General features: G+C 34.9%; 1 protein-coding gene across 7 annotated transcripts in view; it reads right to left on the bottom strand.

Annotated features, from left to right (window-relative positions):
- Positions 1 to 22,843, bottom strand: part of DPH6 (diphthamine biosynthesis 6) — a 293,683-nt gene that overhangs the window by 252,813 nt on the left and 18,027 nt on the right. For 3 of the 7 annotated variants that reach the window (XM_046941743.1, XM_046941742.1, XM_040700975.2), the window contains exon 4: positions 3,140 to 3,235. The exons of the other annotated variants lie outside the window; for them this stretch is intronic. The gene's annotated coding sequence lies outside the window, so the exon portion shown is untranslated. The remainder of the gene's footprint in view (positions 1 to 3,139; positions 3,236 to 22,843) is intronic. 7 annotated transcript variants of the gene reach the window in all.

Raw genomic sequence — 22,843 nt, 5'->3', positions numbered from 1 at the left:
GCGTAAATCTAAAGTGTTGCCTTTACAAAGCAAATGCCGTAGATCTCATGCTTTCTGTCTCTGAGGTATTAATCAAGAGTGTTATAATAATATATGGTTGTGGCTCTGTGATGTCTCTTGAAGTTCACAAAGCTTTATTCTCTTGTTAAACTGCTCTCTAACCAGTAGGAAAACTGACACATAGATCCAAGGAAGGCTAGAAAGAAACCATGTTGATTTAATACACATTGTTCATTTAAATAATTGCCTGTATTACTAGAACATGTAGGAATTGTTCCTATGTGTGCATATCATAAACCCAGTCAAATTGCTTGCATTATAGATAATATATAAAGATAGAGAAAAGGTTTCCTTTTTCCCCCTCTTCCCAAACTAGAATTTCAATTTTGAGCATAGGCAAAACATAGTAGACTAATGGGAAATTACCTAAAAAATTGTAATAGTAAATATAGTATGTAATGCTTCTGCACACCCACAGCTTAACTGCTGTCAAGATTTGGTAGACTTCCAGGAAAAGGAAAAAAATTAAGGCATGGTTTGATAAAGTGTTAATTTTTCAAATGTTTATGGGGAGCTTTTCAACCCTGTTCAAGGGATACTGATGGGCACACTTCTGTTCTCACTGTGACCTCCTGAAGCTAACTAAAAGTAACAAATTTTCATTCCACCACCCGGGACTAGCCCCCTCTCTTTCTACATAGATAGATACAAATCTCATAAGAATTTTTATATTACGCATGTTATCCAGGGCCAAATCCTGCCATTTTTATTCATCTGGGTTTCCACTTACCCTGATGTTTCTCACATTCACTGTGATAGCATGCTATCTTAGAACTCCTTGTGTATAATTGCTCGTAAAATAAAGACCATTGATGTGCAACTCTTTGAGCTGTCTGAATAATCAAAAAACTTTCCTTGGAATTAGGCCTGAGGAAAAGGTAAAGGTTCTGCTTGAATAGGATCATTGTATCTATTATACACAAAGAGCCTTATTAATTTGACATTATTATATCTAATTAAAAAAAATTCAGAAATCTAGATCTCTGAGTCTTTTGTGGTGCCCATCATCCCTGCTTCTGAGAAGATAATAGTCCACTGTATTTAATTTGAGGTCTGCCAGTGTCATCTCTGAAATATTGGAACTGGTATTACAATATAGTGCACTCTGGAGCTCTTAAAGCACTTGATTCTATATTTACATCTCTGAACAAGCTCACTTTGACTCATAGCTCCTTAATTAGAGGCATAGTCATTTTCTTTTCTATAGGGCATTTTTTTTTTTACCCTCACAGTACAAGCATACATTTGGTAACTAATACCAGCAATTAGCTTCATCTGCTATGTAAATGAGTGTGATTGCAATTAAATACTCTAGTGGGTCCAAAGGGACAGCATGCAATCATTACAAAGTAAGTAGGAGTACTTGCTAATGGGACTTGAGGAGTATTACCAGAAGTGCTTTTTTTCCCCGAGTGGTGACTAAGGTCCTTTCCATTGTTAGTTACTTCTTAGCTGTTTAGAACCTGGTTAAAAGAGGTTTTTGTTTGTTTGTTTGTTTGTTTTCACTGAGAAATGTTAAAACCATGGGGCAAAGAATGACATGTCTGATAAAGAAAAGAGAAATTATCTCCAGGGTGTTCACAGGATTTTGTGTTGAACATCTGAGCACTGCAAAACAGGATATCAGAAACAACACTGGGAAGTTCCTGGATTGGGTTCATTGTCAAAGATCTGTTGAAATGAATGGCTATGACAGTTTTACATCAACTAAATATTTGTGTCACTGAATATGTCTACATTATTTTCTGTCTTCCACAAGAGCTGTCACCAGCACACTTTCAGGCAGCCTGTCTGGATGGTGTTTGGTAGTATGCTAAACACAGCATAGACATACCAGCACAGCTCAACTCATATAACTTGGGCTCGAAGTCTGAACAAACTGCAAAGGTGATCTTGACTGCATCTTTTTAGAAGTGTACAGATGCAAATAAATCTCAGTAGTGCAAATATCACTCAAATTTCTCATTTGAATGTTCTAACTACATAATTTTGCATCTGAGTTAATACAGTTCCAGTATCAAGCCCTTTTTTATGAAAAGTAATTATTTATCTGTAATATCTTCCATTATTAATGGAACAAACCACTATATCTAAGTTCTTAAAGAACTGAAGGAACAGGTTTCCATTTATTATTTGGAAAAGCCAGAAGAGATCTGAGGCAGCCTGGCCACAGCAGAAGATTATAAATATATCACAGTTCCCAGGCACAAATACAGCTTCCTTTAGTAAGTGGCATTATTGAGTCACTCATTCTTGCCTTCAGAAGCTTTTAAGGGTGCTTGGAAATTTTAACTCTTGCTCAGATGGACACTACAGCAGGGGACTTCCACAAGCTCTAGCTTTACCACTGTGCAATGGAATGCAACTCATAGTAATTTCATTTAGAGTCTACCATGAGAAAACACAAAAGGAAAGTCTTAAGCATAAACAATTGTCCCAATGTTCCCGCAAACTGCACAGACTTCCGAAAGTAATGCCTCCTACTTATTTCCATGGAAGCTACAAAGAACTGTTCTTTATTACCCAAAAACATCCTATATCCTGCATAAGAAATTTTTGGCAATTTATAGCTTTTAAGGTGAACACATTGATTAAAGATAGACTTTAAAAAAATTAATGAGACACTCTTTCATGAACCCATGTATTTGCAGGGATAGAGAGTAGGAGCAGAATGTGGTTACGCAGCAATATATATGTTTTTTAAGAGGAGGAACAGACTTTTTGTAGGACTCAGAATTCAAAAGTAATTAAACAAAGGTTTGGGTTCACCATGTTGCTTACATGAGTAGCCTTAGCAACTGTTTCTTACTGCAGAGATGTTTGAATTTAAGACCTGCCTCTGTTTAATCTTATGCTAATTATTGACACAACATACCTTAGAATTAAATTTTTCCAAAAAATTGAGTTTTAATAATAGTGATGAAACAAAATTCAGTGATATTGGGTTGGGACTGTGGAACATTATTTGAAGGAATTGTAATCTAAGCCACAACCTAGACAACCAGTTTTAGAAAAGGATTGGAGCAGAAATGTCAGCTATAAGCCTTGTGCTGTCTGTTCTGTGTGAACTTGTATTCACCTTAGCCCTGCAGAACACAAACTTCTTCCAGCCAGCTGCAATACTCAGCCTGTTTGTAACCTCCTTCTAAGTGGAATTGTTTCAGCCTTTCCCCTGCTGAAAGCAAAACATAAACATGAGATACATTAAAATGGAAACAGGATCCTGATCCTTTCTGTTTCTCAGTTTTATTTAGCAGAGACCTTTAACCCTCATTAAGATACTTTGGAAAGTTTGAGACTCTTTTTTTGCTAGCTCACTGTGGGAATATTTAAGTTTGTTATTTTGTTCTTCTCTTTTAAAATATCTAAATGCCTTTGGGTAGTTGCAGAAAAAGTTAAATAATAATATACATATTTTACTTAAAAAAAATAAAAGGCTATAGAGTAAATTTCATGAAATATGCGCAGACTGTCATAATGATTGCATAGAAATAGAAAAAACATAGTCACCCAGATTTTGCTCGAGAGCTGGCAATGAACACCAAATCTTTGTCCAGGGCAAAACATACAACAGTCTATGCAGAAAATTTTTTCACTTACATTAAAAATAAGTCATGCTTCCTCTGATTTACATGTGTATGTGAGGAGCTATACTGAAATATGTGACTTGCGTTCTGGGAAAAAGTGAAAAATGCCACTGATTTATGTTTAAAGACCAAGGGTTTCTGTGACTGACAGTGCTGCTTGTGTTGCTGCTCTTCTGTTTTTGTATGTAAGAGTGAGCAAAAGAATACATGTTAGTGACTGGATTGCAGAAAGTGCATTTCTGATTCCATTTATTAAATGAAATAAACTTATCAAAAAGAAAAATATCATTTCTCTTTTACTTGAATGGAATACCCTCTTAAGGGGTTAAAATCTCTCCATGATATTTCTTTTCATAAAATACCTTGAAAGTTTGTTTCTGTGTTTGTCAGTCACTGGAATTCTGAATTATCACTCTATAATCCTGCTAAGAATCTCATTTTGAAGAAAGCCTTTCTAGTCCACATTTCTTGAACAATAATTGTATTCAAAAATCTCTCTAAAGTTTTCATTCTTTTCCAGTTATTTTCTTTTATCCTTTATCCTGCCCCTTTATAATGAAGAAGTGAACAAAAGAAGTAATATAAAAAGACATCGGTGAAAAAAATGGATGAAAAAAGAATTAAAAACATCTTTTGAGTTTTCATTTACATAACAGATAGAGGGACTGTTCCACATTTCATTCCAGTACAAGCTTTTAGGTGGAGTCATTTTTATTAATGTGAAATGCTTTAGTTTTCTAATTTCTGAAACTGTAAGATACTTCCCATGGATACTGTGCTTATGTCACTTGGAGTTTTGTAATATATGTTTCAGGTGATGAAAAATCCACTCCATCTTTGCTGATTTATTTGAATAGCTGCTTTATTTTTAGAAATGTGCTTCCCATTTCCTACTTTGCTTTCAGTATGTATTTATTATCTCTTATATTTCTCCTATATTTGCCTTAAATTAAAGCAAAACATACTCTGTCATATTTTGAGAATCAAATGGTTGATTGGAGTTTCTGATCTGATTAATTTCCCCATTTCTTTTGTGAAGATAAGCTACTAACATGCATTCAACTACTCTGATCACAGTGAAATTGGCAGTCAGTTTGACACCATAAGTCTAAATTTTTGGAATTAAACACTTGAAGTTAAGTACCTTCTGAAAACTGATGTTCATTGGTCACAGTTTCATTTTTTTCCACTAATGAGCTTCAGCCTTCCAGATTAAGTACAGATCATCATAGTCCATAAATTTTATGTCCATTAATGGTAGCATTTTCACTTTTAATCTCTTACGATATTTGATGGCGAAGATATAATTCTTTGCCAATGATTTTATAGGTTAAATCTATTTCAGAATGGAAAAATCAAAACTCTGCAAAACTACACTTTAAGAAAATGACCTTGTCAAATTGAGACATTCTTGCTTCAATTAAATCCAAAGTCAGCTGGTCCCAAAGGAAATGCTGAAGTGTATAATGTTAGCAAGTACAAGAATACTTTGCAAAAGTAGTTAAAAAAAAAAACTTTCATGCTATGCCGGGCTTTTTTGGGGAAAAAAAAGAAAAGAAAAGGAATGCTTTATCTTTATATTAGCAGCTATTTATAAGGTCATTTTGGAGTGTACTCTTACATAAAACATGAGGTCAGTAAGTAAGGCTAATTAAATTTTAGTAGGAGCAAAAGTCACCAAAAGGTTTTTACTTTCATCCTACTCAGTCTAAAATAGTAATACAATGCACCATTAATAGCCTTGGAATTGCTAATTATTTCAACGTGAATAGCAGTATCAATGCTGTCAATTCAATTTAATACTCTCCTTAGGATCCTCGAAAAAATGCACAATTACTTATATTATTTTGCAATTTCAGGAATAAACCAAAACATGCAAACCACAGTTCAAACATGGAAAGAGTAGTTTGAAGAACAGTACCTCTATTAGTCCTTGTTGAGAAATTTTCTATGGAAGTTTTCCATTAGAAAATATAGTTCAAGTCACTTCAAGTAACTTCAGAGGAACATATCTCCTTCATTTAAGTTTTATCAGAAAGAAGGCAGCATTTTACATTTTTACTATTCCATTTGAAGTGCTATTTTTCAACATTTTAATCCATTTTGAGTACTTATTATTGGAATGCTTTTGTATTATTGAGAAAAAATATATTTTAATAAAATGTTTTAATGATCCTGAACTGGATTTTATTTTCCATATGAATATTAAAATTCGGGAATTTCATTCAAATTTGACTTAGAAAAATCCTAGTATTCCCTTTGAGTTTGACAGGCTTTTTTCCCCACTAGCATAATTCAGTATTTCACTACACTTTATAGGAACATCTAAAACTTTTAAAAAGGATACCTTCTAGGTTTACTGATGGTACAGCACATGTAAAACTTGTGAAATACTCTCTCATTCTATTAAACTAAAGCGTTCATTGGTACTTCTAAAGTCTAACTAGGCTAAAAAATTGAGTCTTTAATCAATAAGCCAACTGTGTTTCTCAACAAATCGTATTCTGCCCATTATATGAACATATCACTTTCTTACTTAGAATAGCATCTAATTTAGAATTTTGTCAATTCTGTTTTTGATATTTCTAGAATTCTAGTTATCTAAGTGGCTTTAAGAGTACAGGAAAGCATTCATTATTTTGACACTCAGTATCTAAAAAACTGATGACTTAGAGGTTATATTCTCACAGAGATACAACCGAATTTTAAGTATATTTGGAAAAAAAAGACTATCATTTCTCACAAATGTGGGGTCCAATTAATGCTTATATGTCCTAGTTTATTAGATTTTGCTTCCTGAAATGATACTGAGCTTTAGTATTTCTTCTTTGTAGGTTATAAAAACAGACCTTATTTCCCTCTTCTGCTTTAAAAAAAAAAAACACAAAAGAAACCAAATGAACAGTTGATGGATTCAATACGGGTTTTTTTTTGTTTGTTTGTTTTTTTCCCCACCTGAACTACAAATAGGATCATAGAATTATATAATGGTTTGAATTGGAGAGTTCCCTCTATTCCAACTCCTCTGTCATGGGCAGGGATATTTTTCAGTGGATAAAGTTACTTAAAGTCCCATCCATCCTGACTTAGAATACACTTCCAGTGATGGAACATCCACAGTTTCTCTGAGCAACCTGTTCAGGTGGTCATTCTCACACCATGGAAATTTTTTTCTATATATCCACCCTAAATCTATCCTCTTTCAGTCTAGGATAAGCAGAATAATGAATCTCACTGTAAGGAATTCATCAGCATTTGATGCTTATACAAGAATAAGTTTAAAGTACCTTTACTTTCAGATCCAACCTACTGGACCCTATCTGGTTTAGAAAAGGTACATCATTTTCATGTGCTGATAAGCAAATAGTTATGGAAGATAGTTTATTGTTAATTCAGTAAAATTTTAAAAATTGACAATCAAAATCACATACTGAAAATATTAACACAAATTCTACGTCCAGGAAAGCTATAATTCAGTTTAATTCAATATGGATAAAAAGGTGCAATGAAGAATCAGCTATATATACACCCTGGGAAGATCTTTCCTAAAGACGAATTCAATCATTCTTTTTCCAACAGAACATTCCAATCCACACCAATCCACCCATGCAAACTTCGTAAGGAATAGCGAGATGTCTGAAACATCCACATAAAGGATAACTGCTTCGTTCATTACTGTGAATTGATCTCAAATAGCATGTTAAGATTTTTCAGACAGTGGATTTCCACCATAGACATGAAGCATAATTAATCATAATGCATAATGAAGCATAATTAAGTGATATTTTGAGTTCCCAAGGAATCCCAGTACAAAGAGAAGGAAGTACTTTAATTCCAATGCAACACCTGATCTGATCATTTTCCCTAATATTTCTCAGCTCACCTCTCATCACCCACCCACACTGAGATGCCTAGAAGTGTTGCCTGATACAGGAGTCCAGCACAGCAAAGAAAAAGGCTGTCACAGAACCATCTGGCCATTTCTTAAAGTGCAACAGAAAACTATCACAATGAGAAAACTGCCTTCTTTCAGTGATCAAATGGACATCATAAACTAGTAATCATTACTGCTTAAAAACAGAGTACAGCGTCTGTTGCTAGAAATTCCCCTTCTAATTTTACAGTAAAGCAACATTAGTTCCGACTATTACTTCCTTATATAAATTTTCATAAGCAGATGAATAAATACATTGCTAATCTAAGATACTTTCAGTATTCCATATCAAAGATATGTTACTTATATTTTAAGTGATATTATTATTTTCATCTTCAATTGAATTGCTGTAGGCTTAAGTGACTGAGATGCCACACAACGTGTCTTGAGGAGCTTCTCAAAGACTTTATTATGTGACTTGAGATTTGAAGTGAAAACTCCGATTCCCTTGTGAACCAGGCACCTCATCTCACGAGACACTTTTAAAAATACATATTTATCTATAAATACTATTGTGTATATATACTATTTACATACTATTGTATATAAATACTAAATGTGGAATTACTATGGAGGTACTCTGGTGGTTAATCTGAACATCTATCACTCAAGCTTTTCTTTTTAACTACAGAATGAGCACTACCAGCCTACTATATGAAATACTATCTAGAAAAGATAATGATAAACAGTCATTTGAGCCACTGGTTACTGAAGTCAGTCTTTTTGTTTGTTTTTAATAATCTCATGATCAAATTATCAGTAGAGCAGAAACATTGGTCCTACCTTCATAGCTTCTATTTCTCAAGAGTTTCTAGTTGACTGAAATCCTATTGTGCCACAATTAAATATGCCTATACATTATTCTCTTTTGTCCTTTGAGTGGAGACAGGAGTTTAGCATGCAGATGTGAATAGTGAGAAAAATTGTTTATTATTTGTCAGTCTTTTAGTATGTTTGTTAGAAAGTGTTTACATATTCAGACCTCCCTTCTTCTGATAAAAAAAGTAATTTATCATCAGGAACCAGAAAGGTCAGTTTTCTATAAAAAAAACTAATGCCATCAAAAGAGAAAACAAAACTAATCTTCATTTTTTTATATATAAAAAAATGAGTCTTAGGTGGTGTTTGACCAATTTCAGATAATTTGTCATATGAGAACACTTCAGTCACGAAGGGCATGAAAATATCCTTCTTTGTACCTGTGGAGAAAACATGATGATTTCAGGTTACTACACAGGCATGTTGAGGATCTGATCTGGTAGAACATTTTCATGATTGCATATTTTAATGATGACTGGGCAAGCGTTTTGTGACTTGATGCAGCTTCTGGCAAAGTGAATGAATGCCAAAATTGCCAGAGTATCAAAAGGAAACATTTTTAATTTAAATATGCATGCTGAGATGCAGCTGTGCCAATACATGCTTATTTATTGAATCTGGCCAGGAGGTAAATGTGAAGCTAATTAAATCATAGTAGTCTTGGCAAAGGTTTGATTCTAAAGGCCTGGGTTGTCATAAGCTTAACTGAGATTATTTTGGTGGTTCTAGAAGCAATTTAAAAATAAAATAACCCTAGGCAATATTATACTTGGACACTTTGATAACCTGGTAGTTTGTTTTCAAAGAGATCAGGATAGGTTCTAACAGTTGGCATAGCATAGCTCAAGAAAACTGTACTCACACTGGTATTCCCATACACTTCCATGTTTTAGTTTAGGCAGATAACGGAGGTTGCATTGGGATTGGCTACGATCAAAAAGAGCTTAAGAAATGATAAAGACAGTCGTTTTAAATTTAACTATTGTAGATTGCTAAACAGGACCCAGACATCTTTCAGCATACTAGAAACTGTTAACAATTTTTTCTCATTTCTCAGACTTATGTCTCAGTACAGTTTACAAATAATCCAGTCTCAAAGTCCACCTCTGTGAAAGTAAAGGTATAGTATGTTTTTTTTGACTCTGTGGGACTTCTGCAAGTTGATGGATGTTGTATTGTTTTGTTTTCTGAAATGAATGTCTGTGCTCTAGAAACTGCACTGGGACTCTACTTAGCCCTGGGTAGACCTGTGGTTGACTGTCAACTGCTATTCAATTTCAGGGCCAAATGTTAAGCAAGTGAAAGTTTGCATTAAGGTACTTTATTATTCTTGTAATTTACATGCATTTTGATGAATCTTTATTATGCTAGGTATGCAGTAAAAACATCATATTGAAAATTAGAGCTTGTAATATGCTTATTCTACTTACATGCCTCAAAGCCAGGCACTTGGCTCCACCTAGTTTTGGTAGCTCAGTAAACATTCCTAGGTAAGCAGCATCACCAATCTTAAGCTTTAAAATATTTACAATATTTTTCCTTATCAAAGTACTGACTTTAAATTCATGAAATTTAAAAAGAAATGTGTAAAAAAAAGATTATTATTATTTTGGTATTTGAGCCTTAGGGCACATATTTTCTAAAAATTTAGTTTACGACCGTGGAGGTAAGAAATACCATTAACAAAATGAATAAAAGGAAATTGAGTTCTGGTTCTGTTTAGACACTAACACAGTGATTATAAAAACAGGAGATATAAGAAATATGTAAAATCTTTCAAGACTCATAGTAAACTCAAGAGAGTTGGAAAGGCAGAGGGGAAAATATACAACTTGAGTGAGATTTTTTTTATCCCTTCTTTTGGGATCTTATCTTACCCCTTCTTCCATGAAGTATTATTAGTGGTACTGTTATTAGATTGATCATTGAAGCTTTCATCCCCCATGAGTAGGTTTTAAAGAATTATCCACAGAGTGAGAGAAAAAAGGAGGAAGAAATATTTGAACACAGTGCAAATAAATAAATTTTTCTGTAGCCTACCATAACCCAAGACAAGACTGAACATTTTTTTCTTTTAATTTTCCTATGAGTTGGGTTTTTTTTTTAGCTTTTTTTTAAAAAAAAAAATCTTACAGTATATTATGTGTACACAGAAAAAGCAGTCATACAGTGAATTATTCTGAATAAAACAGTTGATAAACCAGAAAAAAAAAAAAAAATCAAACTCTGAGCACCAATATCATTCCTTCCTGGTCCCAGACTCCCAGCTTGTTTATTTAGTGTCACCCATAGTCTGTCATGGCTGACCTAAAACTATCAGAAACAGCCGCAATTGCAGCCAAGCATAAACAAAAATCTGAACTGAAGGTGCAAGGGGACTGCCATTCTAGAGATAAGATCTATTTCTATAATAGCCCTTGATTATGATGACCAAAGGAAAAAGGAAACAACAGCAAATATACAGACATACTTCTGTTTGTTTATACACGATGAGAAGCGTATCATTCACAAAGAGGAAAGCATATAGGGAATAGAGTTTCATTACATGTCAGTGTTTCTCAACAGTTTATAAAACATGATTTTGTGAAAGTAGAGGTCTGCTTGTGGTCTTCTCTGTTTGCTTAATGACATTTTGTAAAGTGCTAAAAATCACATGGAGATAACAGAGAATCTGCCAGATGGTTATCTGTTGGTAGAGTGTTTTTCACCCTTCCTTCCACCTACAGTACAGAAGCTTTGGTTTTACACTGAAAACAGATTTGCATTAGAGAATACCACATAGGAATACAAGCCCAGTATATTATGCTTCAGGTGTGTGAAAAATATATAAATTGCTGGTGACATAGGTAAGAAGGACACTTATATATGACAAAATTTGACCCATTATTTGAAAAAGAGTTATATCAGACTTTGGTCTTTATGATGTGATTTTGAGACAATTTTTGATTTTTCTTTCTATCAGTTTGCCTGAATTTATAGGGAGAAATTGCTTGCAGTCCTCTGCAGAGCCATGCCAATGGCTTGGTCAGCCTGCCATTTTAAATGTAAGTTTCCTATATTCAGCTGTAGAGTTACAAAATTTCACTCGTTGTTTACATCAGTGTAGACTTCAAAGTCTAAAACGTGGTTATTAGTGCATGGTCACACTTAAAAAAAAAAGTTGTACATTTTTTTATGTACATATTTTTTATTACAAAAAGGAGGAAAGAAAGGGAACTAAATGAGTATACTAGTTTTTCATTTTTGAAATAATTAAATTCAATAACTTATAAGTAAATAACTGTTCTGAGAAATTTTCTGAATGTGTTTCTTTTAGAAACACCTTAGATTTGACTAGTATCTTAAACACTCCTGAAGATTGTACCTTCTTATTTTTTTTTTTTACGGCAAACAACCTTAAATATGTTGTGGTTCAAGCTGCACAGGTGATTGAGTGGCATCGCATGGCAACTCTTACAGACTCAGAAAGAGCAGGGTACTATTCATTACAGATAACCTCTCATATATTAGTAAGCAATTTAAATGCTGATTCTGAGGACATACTTCATTTATGAAGTGTTCAATTTACCCACAAAAGCATGTCCCTTAGTACAGTATCTAAACATTTCTTGAACGCCTCCAGGGATGGTGTCTCAACCACCTCCCTCGGGCAACTAATTCCAGTGCCTAACTACCCTTTTGGAGAATTTTTTTTTCCTATTATCCAACTTGAGTTTCCTCTAGTGTAAACTGAGGCTATTCCCTCTAGTCCTATTGCTAATTATGTGGAAGAAGAGGCCAACACCCACTTCACCACAACATCCTTTCAGGCAGTTGTAGAGAGCAATAGAGAGGTGCACCTCCTTCAGTCTAAACAATCCCAGTTCTGTTAGCAGCTCCTCATAATAATTGTGCTCCAGGCCCCCCACCAGCTTCATTGCCCTTCTCTGAACATGCTCTATGGCCTTGATATTTTTCTTGTAGCAAGGGGCCCAAAATTGAACACAGCACTCCAGGTGAGGCATCACCACTTCTGAATACACAGGGACAATCACTTCCTTGTTCCTGCTGGCAGCATCAGTTCTAAAGTGAGCCAGGATGCCATTGGCCTTCTTGGCCACACTGCTGGCTCACATTCAGCAGAGACAGGTCCATTCATCCCCAGATCCATTTCTTCCACACAGTCTTCCAGCCACTCTGCCCCCAAGCCTATAGCATTGCCTGGTGTTGTGGCCAAAGTGCAGAACCCGGCACTTGGTCTTGTTGAACTTCATCCCATTGGTCTCATCCCGACTATCCAGCCTGTTCTGATCCCTCTGTAGAACCTTCCCACCCCCTTACAGATTGAAATTTCCTCCTAACTTGGTGTCATCTACAAACTTATTGAGGGTGCACTCAAGCTCCTTGTCCAGCTCATCAATAAAGATACTGAACAGGACAGGGCCCAAAAACTGACCCCTGGGGAACACCACTCGTGACCAGTTGACTGCTGGATTTAACCCCATTCACCACCATTCTCTGGGCCCTGGCCATCCAGCCAGTTCTTTAGCCAGCAGAGTGCACTTGTCCAAGTCATGGGCTGTCAGCTTCTCTAGGAGAATACTGTGAGAGACAGTGTCAAAGGTTTTCCTAAAGTCTAGGTAAACTACATCAACAGCCTTTTCTTCATCTACTAGGCAGTTCACTCAATCATAGACAATCAGGCTGGTTGAACAGGACCATCCTTTCATGAACCCATGCTTGCTCGGCCTGATCCCCCAGTTGTCCTGCACATGCCATGTGATCTCACTCAAGGTGATCTGCTTCATAACCTTCCCTGGCCCCAAGGTCAGGCTGATCATCCTGTAGCATCCTGGATCCTCCTTATGACCCCTCTTACAGATGGGAGTCACATTGGCAAACCTCCAATTCTCTGGGACCTCTCTGATTGGCCAGGAATGCTGATAAACAGTAGAAAGTGGCTTGGCTATTAACTTTTTTTTTTTTTTAATATATTTTATTCTATGAGGATATATTTGCTTGTTTGGCTAAAAAAAACGTACAGCATTTATTTGTTAAACTTCACACACACATAATGAAGCATTCTCTACAATAGATACTGTAGACACTGTTCTGGGGGCCTACTTCTTGCTACCCTATATCTGCTGCTAGGAAAAATGTTTTCTTGAACTTATTTGGTTTTAATGGCCCAGAGCTAGATTCTGTTTCTTTTGTGAATTAAATGAGGACAAAAGTGAATTTATACCAGTGGGATAGGGTTCCTCTTGTACATAAACCTACCTAGGGCTGAGCTGACTGTAGGAACATAACACTTCTCTCTGAATGATCTTACACTGTTAACTGGTAGCAGTTTAGCCCATACTAGCAGATTTTTTTTGTAGCAAGTTATAAATCTACCTGAATTACTAAACAGGGCAGGGATTAGATGTAGCCTTGAATGTCCTGTCAAATGCAAAAGCTCAAAAGGAATTTGGTTGTCAGTGTATTTAGTGTGAATACCTTCTCTTTAACATTGTGAGACTACCTGGGAGTGCGCATATAACCTGAGCCTTATCTTTCTATTACTAAAAATACAAGCTTCATTGAAGATAGGCAAATGCTTTCTGGGCATAAATGCCACTGCTAGGATATTCTATAGGAGGAGATACAAATATTTGTTATTCCAGATTCTAACTTTAGCATTATAGTGTGCTGTCTTCGGAGTACAGACACTTGTAAACCTAGAAAATACTTGAAGGAGAAATTAAAAGAAGTACAAAGCTCACTGTGCAGACACAAACGGAAAGCTTTCAATAATGCAGAACCACTTTTCTATACTGTGATTGAAAGCTGATCATTCTTAAAAACTTTCCAGAAACCAGGCTGAAGTATGAGAAAGCATCAGTAGCATTAAAATTCCATTCACATTTCACAATTCTTTTGTCTTTCTGAACAGCCACAAGAGTTTTTACCAAAGATTATTTTGCTGTGATACAAAATAAGTTATTTTGGGAGTAAAATAAAACTATACTATACATTGGAAACTAACTCTATGCTGTAATTTGTAAAGATGCCTTACAGTCAGTCAATAGTAAATAGCTTGGGATAATAAATAACTGTTGAATAATTACATCCTATTATTTTTCAAAGTAGGGTTCTTTATTAACTGTATAATAATGTAATAGCTCAACTTATAAAGTATAATTACTATAAAGTATGGGTCTACCAGCACAGTACATATTTTGTATGTTCTGCTGTGTTTTTTTTTTGTTTGTTTGTTTGTTTTAAATCACTAGTATCTATGTGTTTCAAATTGTGATTTTTCAAAGATCACGTTGACTAAAAAAGGCAGGGGCTGATCAATCTGCGCTGATGTGTCTCCTTGTTTCTGCTGCTTTCTTAAAATAAAAGTTGAGAATTCATTATTAATTATTTTAATGGTGATTTTTTTTTCAAGTAAGTAGTTGTTGAAATTGCCACAAATAATTGAAAAATGGAAAAGGAAGGTGCTCATGATAGAATTCCCTGTTTTCTGTGGTTTATAACTGAGCCTATAACATTCTTTACAGTCAAAAGTACAAGCAAATTTTCAGGTTATGAGAAAGCATTTAATTCCAAATTTCAAGATACTTAGAGAGTTTTGGTATATTCAAATACTGCTACAAATCATAAGGAAACCTAATTAGAACAGGAGACCTCTTCATACAAATTTTTTCAGAAGTCTAGCACCGTTTAACAGGCAGATTTTTTCTTAGTTCAGGAAGCTGCCACTACCTGGTCACAAAGAAAGTACTGTGAACATAAAAATCTAATGCATTTTCTATTGAAGTAATCATTAGAATCCTCACTGTCTTTAGCTTTCATGTATAGACTTGCTTTCTTACTTGCTACAAGGATTTTTTCAGATGTAAGCTAATGAACATTTCCTTAACATCTACTGAATATAAAGTGATTATTACATTAAAATTTTCTTTCTTGGATAAATAGATACATTTTTGGAACCCTGGTCTGTCAATAATAGCAAAAATTTGTTATTATGCTGCACTGGTTATGATGAAGAAAGTTAATGATTCATTATGAAGATACCAGAATAATCATCATATCTGGAAGACACTAAGTATAAATTTGCCCAGAGAAATTGGAGCCAGACTTTTATGTCTAGTTTGCAATCAGTATACAGATAAAAATTGGAACTATATTGTCTCTATACATTGTCTCTGTCTCAGATTTTCCTTGCTTCCATCTTGAAAGCATATTTTACGCTATACATTCTTATCAAAGCAAGAGCTATGTGCAAATTCCATCTTTGCACAGCTTCATAAACATGAATGAACTTTCAGCCAACTCAACTTTTTTTAAACAGTGGAAATTTAGTCCTTGCTATGGTTAATTGCAGAACTTTGCTGAGTATAGTACCCGCTCATAAGTAAAGTAGTATGTGCCTAAGGAGTTCTTGAAGATAGAAGCCTGAACATCCTGAAACTATTTATTCTAGTATTCTCATTGTATTTTAATAGCAGCTGGTAACTAAGCAGATTGTGTCAAATATTATCCTGCTTTCTTTGAGTCTACTACATAGGGATAGTAGTGCCCATAATATCTATTCCTGATTAATATTTTTCAAAATCATTTTCTTTATAATTAATTTCTGGTGTGAGGTGCTGTTTGTACTCTGTTTATTTCATGTCTCATTACAGAGAAGATTTAGTTCTTTAAGAATTTAAACTTTTCCACATTCTGGCTCTACACCACCTCACTTTCTGTTTTTTGACTTCTAATTACTGTGACAGGGCTGTGATTAATTGTTGGTAGCTTTTCAACATTTTCTTATACTTAATTATAAACACGAGAGATTTCTTTCCACATGTGGAAATCATGTTTCTTTCACTCTTGTTATTCATCATGCAGTACAAGTGTAACTTCTAGCATCCCAACAGACTATGTATGATGTTAGACAAAATAACTGGGTAAGTTAACCACTCTTCTCACACTAAGTGCTCTGCCTTCTGTTCTTGACATTCACAACTTTGGCTTCTTTAATTAACGATACTAAATTATCTCAGTCAGTACTAGCGGTCAAGTCTGTATTAATTTATTTTAAGTACCATTAACTCCATGAAGACTGGATCTAAAGCCTCAGATTTAAAGAAATTGTGTCGTTTGGAGTCTCTTGAAAAGTGATGACAAGCCAAGTTCTGCCACCATCCAGAATATATTTCAGGAAGGCATTTAACCTCATGTTTGTCTCAAACATGTGACTTAGTGCCTGGTCATGAGCTGATTTCAAACTAGCTTGCTGAGTTGCAGCTCTAAGCTCTGTAGCTTAAAGAGGAAATCCATTTTATTTCTTAAATTTCTACCAAACTTATGATGGTTTAAATGTATGGTAGAACCCCACAGAAATACTTTCTGCAAGTAAATGATACAGCATGTGGATTATTATGGATGGCACTACCTGATACATGTAGAATTCCTATTATCCTGTTCTCCTGTATAGATCTGGTACGCGCATTCATCCACACGTGCATGCAGACACGCATACTTCTTAGAAAAGAGACTTCAACTTTAACTGAATATTGCACTTCTTTCTAAAGATTGGGCAAACAAATATGAATAAAGAAAATAGCTTAATGATAATAAATCAAACCAGACTCAGGTCGTAATAATCACTCAACAACATACTCATCCTCAATACACGAGGAAGATTTTAACTCTGCTTGCTCCATAAACAAAGTTTAACTGTTAGCCAATCTGTTGGAAAAATATCCACATTAAAAAAGTCTTCTATTCTCCATAAAAAGAAATAATATTAAAAAGGACATTACTTCATTTATTACAAGGAAGTTTCAGAAGTGAATAATACTTAAGACCTTGGTGAATCATGACAGAATGATGAATAACAAAATACCTGGTTCCAGCCTTTGATTTGATATTGCTTTTGCATTTGAAACCAATGCTGAAAATAGCAGATAAATTGCAGATGTTTCTCAGTGTAGCAATTAGACAGATCAACACAATGGAATGAAGTGGTATAATGACAGAAGAATCAGCATGATAGAAAGGTTCTATAAACAAAGGGAAGATAGCTCACCTGTATCAGAAGATTCCAGGTTCACAGGGGAAAGCACCACCAGGGAGCAATCTCCAGAAAGAGATCCTTCCCCAGTAGCAGTCAGCCCTTACTTAGGGTCTAAGAGAGGTGCAGCCAGGCTCCACTCCTTCCGGTCACACATGTGAATTGCCTTCACTTGTGCTCCCAGGGCTGACCTGGTCCTTTACCCAGGTGATCAATCAGTGGTTCAGGGTGTGACTCAACAGTTCCCGTGCACTCAGACAAGCTATTTCCTTGTAAATATTTACCATAAATCTGACATGTTTTGGAAATTAAAAAAAAAAAACAACAGTGGTTTTCCCAGGTCTCCCTCTCCTTCCCCTGCAAGTCACTTTCTAAACAAAACCCATGAAAAATAGTAAGAATTGATTTTAAAAATATCATTCAACATCATATGAAGCTCTTTCCTAATATATCAAAGTTTCATTCAGGCTGCAATCATTGTAAATATTTCTCTCCCCTTCTGCTCCCTCCTTTCTCTGAACCTTGGGTGTTTTCTATGATTCTGTGTCATTGTGAGGTAAAATGTCAATATGTGTAATGACACAGCACAGTGAAAACAGATATTTTAATATTCATGTAAACTCATGTAATTGTAAATTAAGCTGTGCCACCCGCTATCATAGCATACTTCATGTGAAAAGATGCTAAATTTACTTGACCTACTTTCATCTTCATGTTTAGGAAACAGGATATAAGAAGTAAACAAAGTAGTTGTGCCTCATGCAGGAGATGATTATTGTTTGAATTTATGATTCATGCCTTGAGCAAGATTTTGTTTGTGGCCTCATTTGCAACCATAATTTACAACTTTACTAGGGATATACTGTGTATTTGGGAGGCTATATATTAGGCATGCTTTGTACTGGAACTGTTTTCTAGCTTTAGGTGTAGTATTTTCTACATTGTTTTTGTTTGTTTGTTTGTTTGTTTAGCTATAAAATTTCTTGGCATAACATTTATTGTAGTAAATATGGATATATATATCTTTTTAAATTGCAATTCCCCTTAGGGATGTCCTCTTGTATTTACATCAATGCTCTTGTTACAGCCAAATCTAAAATATATTTAAGGGAGTTTTTACTTCTACAAAACAAGTCAAAATGCAAGAAGAATTTATTCTTCTGGTATTTCCGAATCAGTGTTTGCATTTAATAACTACAGTCTAATTTTAGTTAAGCTCAATTTTTAGCTTAGTATAACTGATATAGCTTCTATCTGATAGATTTCTGGAGTCTAACAAAGTCATCTTCTCTGATAAGGATGATAATTACAGAATTATTATATGGTAAATTATGTTGATCTACTTCAGGTCTAAGACCCATTAGGGAGGATGTTTTGGCAAGGGACTTAAAATAATGTTGGGCAAGATAATGGGTTGTCTACTATGTGCAGAATATAATCATGCACTGAAAAGAAATGGTCATTACAAACTGGACTTTCCTGTCTTTAATGTTTATGAATCTACTATTCTCCCTGGATCATTGATTTACTGTGACGTTCCTGTGAGTCATCAGATAAATTCATAACTAGTAGAATCATAGATTATATGCCTGATCCTTATTCTCTTTGTAAAGCATGTTTCTTTCCAAATCCAGACTGTTTACAAATAATATCTATTTCTGAGTCACAGAAATACTGTACTAACCCTTTGGTAGTAGGAGTGCAGTAATTTCACCTTTGTGTATTGTTTTTCTAAGGGTTGAAATTTCTAACCATACCATGGGAAACAGTTTTTCTTGTTGCTGTTGTTTTTTTAATTATATATGGGACATCCATATGAATATGTGCTCCTGGAACACTGCACACAGATCCTGCCCTCTCCAGTGCAAAGACCCTGCCAAGGTCTTCCTGGGCTCATTGGCTTCTCCAGCACATACTTCCTAAAGAAATGGTATGCAGGAGCCGACATTGGGCTCCTTTTCTTTACCTAGATAAAGGTATTGAAATTTAATAGGAGTAAATTGTGCTTATATTCAGAAATCTGATAGCTCAATCATCATTCATGCATTTCTTTCATTCTTCTGCTATGTTTATGGACTTTCAACTTCATAAAATGCTTAAAGAGATGCTGCTCACTTGGAATTTGAGAAGAATGTAACAAATATCTCCATACTCCATTTTATTCTCTGTTCTCTTTAATCCCAGGAAAAACAAAACAAACAACAAAAAAAAACAACAAAGCATCTAGTACCTACTGGGAAGGGAAGATTCTTTGTACTAATTCCAGTTATACACTCCATTGCCATGGCATCACATATGATGATGATAATGGTGGAGCTGATAACCCTACTTATTGTTCTCAGAGGCAAATTTAGGATTAACTAATTTCTCCACTTTCACTATCTTCCTGAAAAGAAATAAAAAATACCAATAAAAAGTTCTGCAGCTGCTTTTGTCTAAACAAACTCATGAAACTTAAAGACAATGATACATGGGAGATTATACTCTTGTTGACTAGATTTAGAGTCTTAAGAAATGTGCCAAATCACTTTTCAAAGACAGAATCATTTCACCTATTTGTGAGAGGTAAAATTCAAGAATATTAAATGGGAGAAAATTACTGAATGATAGGAAGCTGCCATCATAATATGTGCTGCTTAGTGCCTGAACATTGTAACTGTCAAGCTGATTCTATTAAGAAGAAGGGAGTAATTTAACATTATTTAATATTCACAATATGCACATATTGAATGGAAGTATATGTAGAATGTAAGGCCCTATTTCAGCATAAATGAAATTTTAATCACAGTATTCCTATTGATTTTAATAGGATAACTCTTCTTCTCACATTTATGCATGTGCATAATAAATAAGAAGCTACTAATGAATATATTTTAAAATAACCTTGATATTACTTCCACAAAAAATTAATGAATATCTTCTAGGTTTCTTAAGTGCTACGTATTCTAGCTTTCTTAAGTGCTTCCTGCTCACCTTGTGGGACTGTTCCTCCAGTCCACATTGCCTACAAAAATCTATTTTATTCTGTTAGCTACATCAGGTCCTTTGCTTAGGTATGAGGGATTTCTGAAAATAAGTGAAAGCAAATTTTTTTAATTAGCATTTTTCCCAACTACTGAAGATTTTATGCTGTTGTAGAAATTAGTACTTAGACAGGAAGGAAGGAAATTTTAGGAAACTCTAGAACTGGCTACATCACAGATTCATGTTTGAGATGTACAAATAGAAAGAAAACATTGACTTGAGAGCATGACATAGAGAGGAAAATATGAGGAAAACCACAGGATCTTAATATGCCTGCTATGGTCTACCTAAGTTTATTCTCAGACTTTTCTCAGTTCTCATCTTCACACTGCAGCCACAAGGTTGACTGCAGGCTGGTAATCCTCCCTCCTTCTCCTTGGAATTGGAAGCCCGAAGCACAGGAGTTTTTCACAGCCACAGAGAATGATTCTGCTTCCCTTTCCTCCCGTATTATTTCTCCTCTCCTCTCCACAGATACTAACTTTTAAGGACCTCACCAGGAGATGGCAAATATCTTCATTTATCTTGGCGTTATGATACAATATGTGAGGAATGCTAGTTGCTTTTAAATGGTGCTCCAAAATCCCTGCAGGTTTTCCAAGAAGCTACAGATAGATAGCCAATAACATAAAGGGTAACAGAAATCCTACTATTTTTCTGAAGCTGATTGTCATCATCATTTCTGCTCACTTTGATTTCTTTCAGCATGCAACTTCTGCATTTTATTCAGTGACTGTAACGTAGAACGCAAAAGTACTCTTGGGAGTAGGAGAAGGTACCTGGGACTTGTTTGCCCCTCTGAGATCTTCAGCTAGCCCATGACTTAAAATCCCACCTCCATGAGGCCACTAGTCATCTTGTTTTATTTTCTGCAAAATATCATGGCATTTGTATATTAGGTGAGGAATATTTTAGTTTTGGTTTGCTGTTGTTTTTTTTCTGTTTGTTTGCTTTATTTTGTTTTTAAAAAGAGAAGACATGTAAAACAATTAAGAAACTACTTTCTTCCAGCTGAGTGAATTAACTTCTTAGTTAGGACTGTGGAAATGAGAAGGAAGAGAGCTCACCAGGAATGACAATAAAATAGTAACACTAATCAATTATAAAAAATATATATTGCTTAAGAGTAAGCACCAAGGCTAATTGTAGGTGTAAATACATATGCTTATTTCCAAATAGATTTTAGAAATTAATTTTCTAGACTATTTATGATGTTTTAGTAGTAAGTGGTAATATTAGGAGTGTATCATGAAGATATTTGAAAATATTAGGCCTAATCACCCATGTTTCTCCCATAGCATAAGAAAATGGTGCCAATACCTTAAAAATGACAGGTCTAAATATCTGCAACAGCAGTGTCAATTTTTTATTTCAGCAAGCATTTTCAGTATTACTGCCCTTACATAATTGAACCTTAATGTGAGGGAAAAAAAAGAGGCCTATCATGATCCATAGCTCCTTGTGTGCAGTTTAATGGCAACAAAAAATCTCTATAAAAACACTGCTTAGCTTTAATTGAGCAAAAGAGTACATATGGGGTCTGGACTTTCAGCTTGTAATTTCTGTAGACAGGTTAGGTTGCTGTGTGATGATCCTAATTAAATTATATAAAGCATTGGGCTAGATAAACCAAAGTAGCTGCTCCATCAGTTCACCGGGTGAATCAACCATATGAAGGAGTCTGAAATTGTTCATACATTCCTGCTACTTTTTTTATTTTTTTATTTTTTTCCTGTTATGTGCGCCACACGGTACGATTCTGAGGAGCTGATGTTGTTACTTTTGGTCTATAGGTGGCAGCATTGTAAGGTTTTGTAGCTTCTTAAGCTTCACTGAAGATTTTTGATCTCTTCAAACCTCCCCCACTCACCCACGCTATTTGATCAGGCCTGAGTTAACATCATTACATACTCACGTCAGGTAAAATAAAATGGAATGAAATGTTCAGCCTAAAAATTACTCTCCCGTTGAGCTTTCTCTTTTCTTTTTCTTTTTTTTCTTTTTCTTTTTTCCTCTTTCTTTTTCTTTTCCATCCTCTCCCCTCCCCTCCCTTCCCTTCCCCCTTGAAACTTACATGCTAAGGAATTCAGAATCTTTGAGGTTTAAAATCACTTCCTTATTTTTCAGGTATATGCTTATTTTGCTCAAGATGATTTTTTGTTTGCTTTTGAGGCTGCAGCAATCCTAGCCATTGAATGATTCTTATTTCCAGTGGGCTTCTGGACAAACTATCAAGAAGTGGGAGAACAATGTTTCATAATGACTTAGTTAATAGAAACACCTTGGCACTGAGGACTCATTTCCCTAACTCTTACATAAACTAGTTCTATTTATTTCAATTCTTAAAGTTAGTGGAACTACTTATATGAGCAGTGGACATTGAAT

Source organism: Gallus gallus, chromosome 5, assembly GCF_016699485.2.
Source record: "Gallus gallus isolate bGalGal1 chromosome 5, bGalGal1.mat.broiler.GRCg7b, whole genome shotgun sequence".
Taxonomy (NCBI): Eukaryota; Metazoa; Chordata; class Aves; order Galliformes; family Phasianidae; genus Gallus; species Gallus gallus.
Note: the sequence above shows the minus strand (reverse complement) of the source record. Positions and strands in the feature narration are given on the sequence as shown.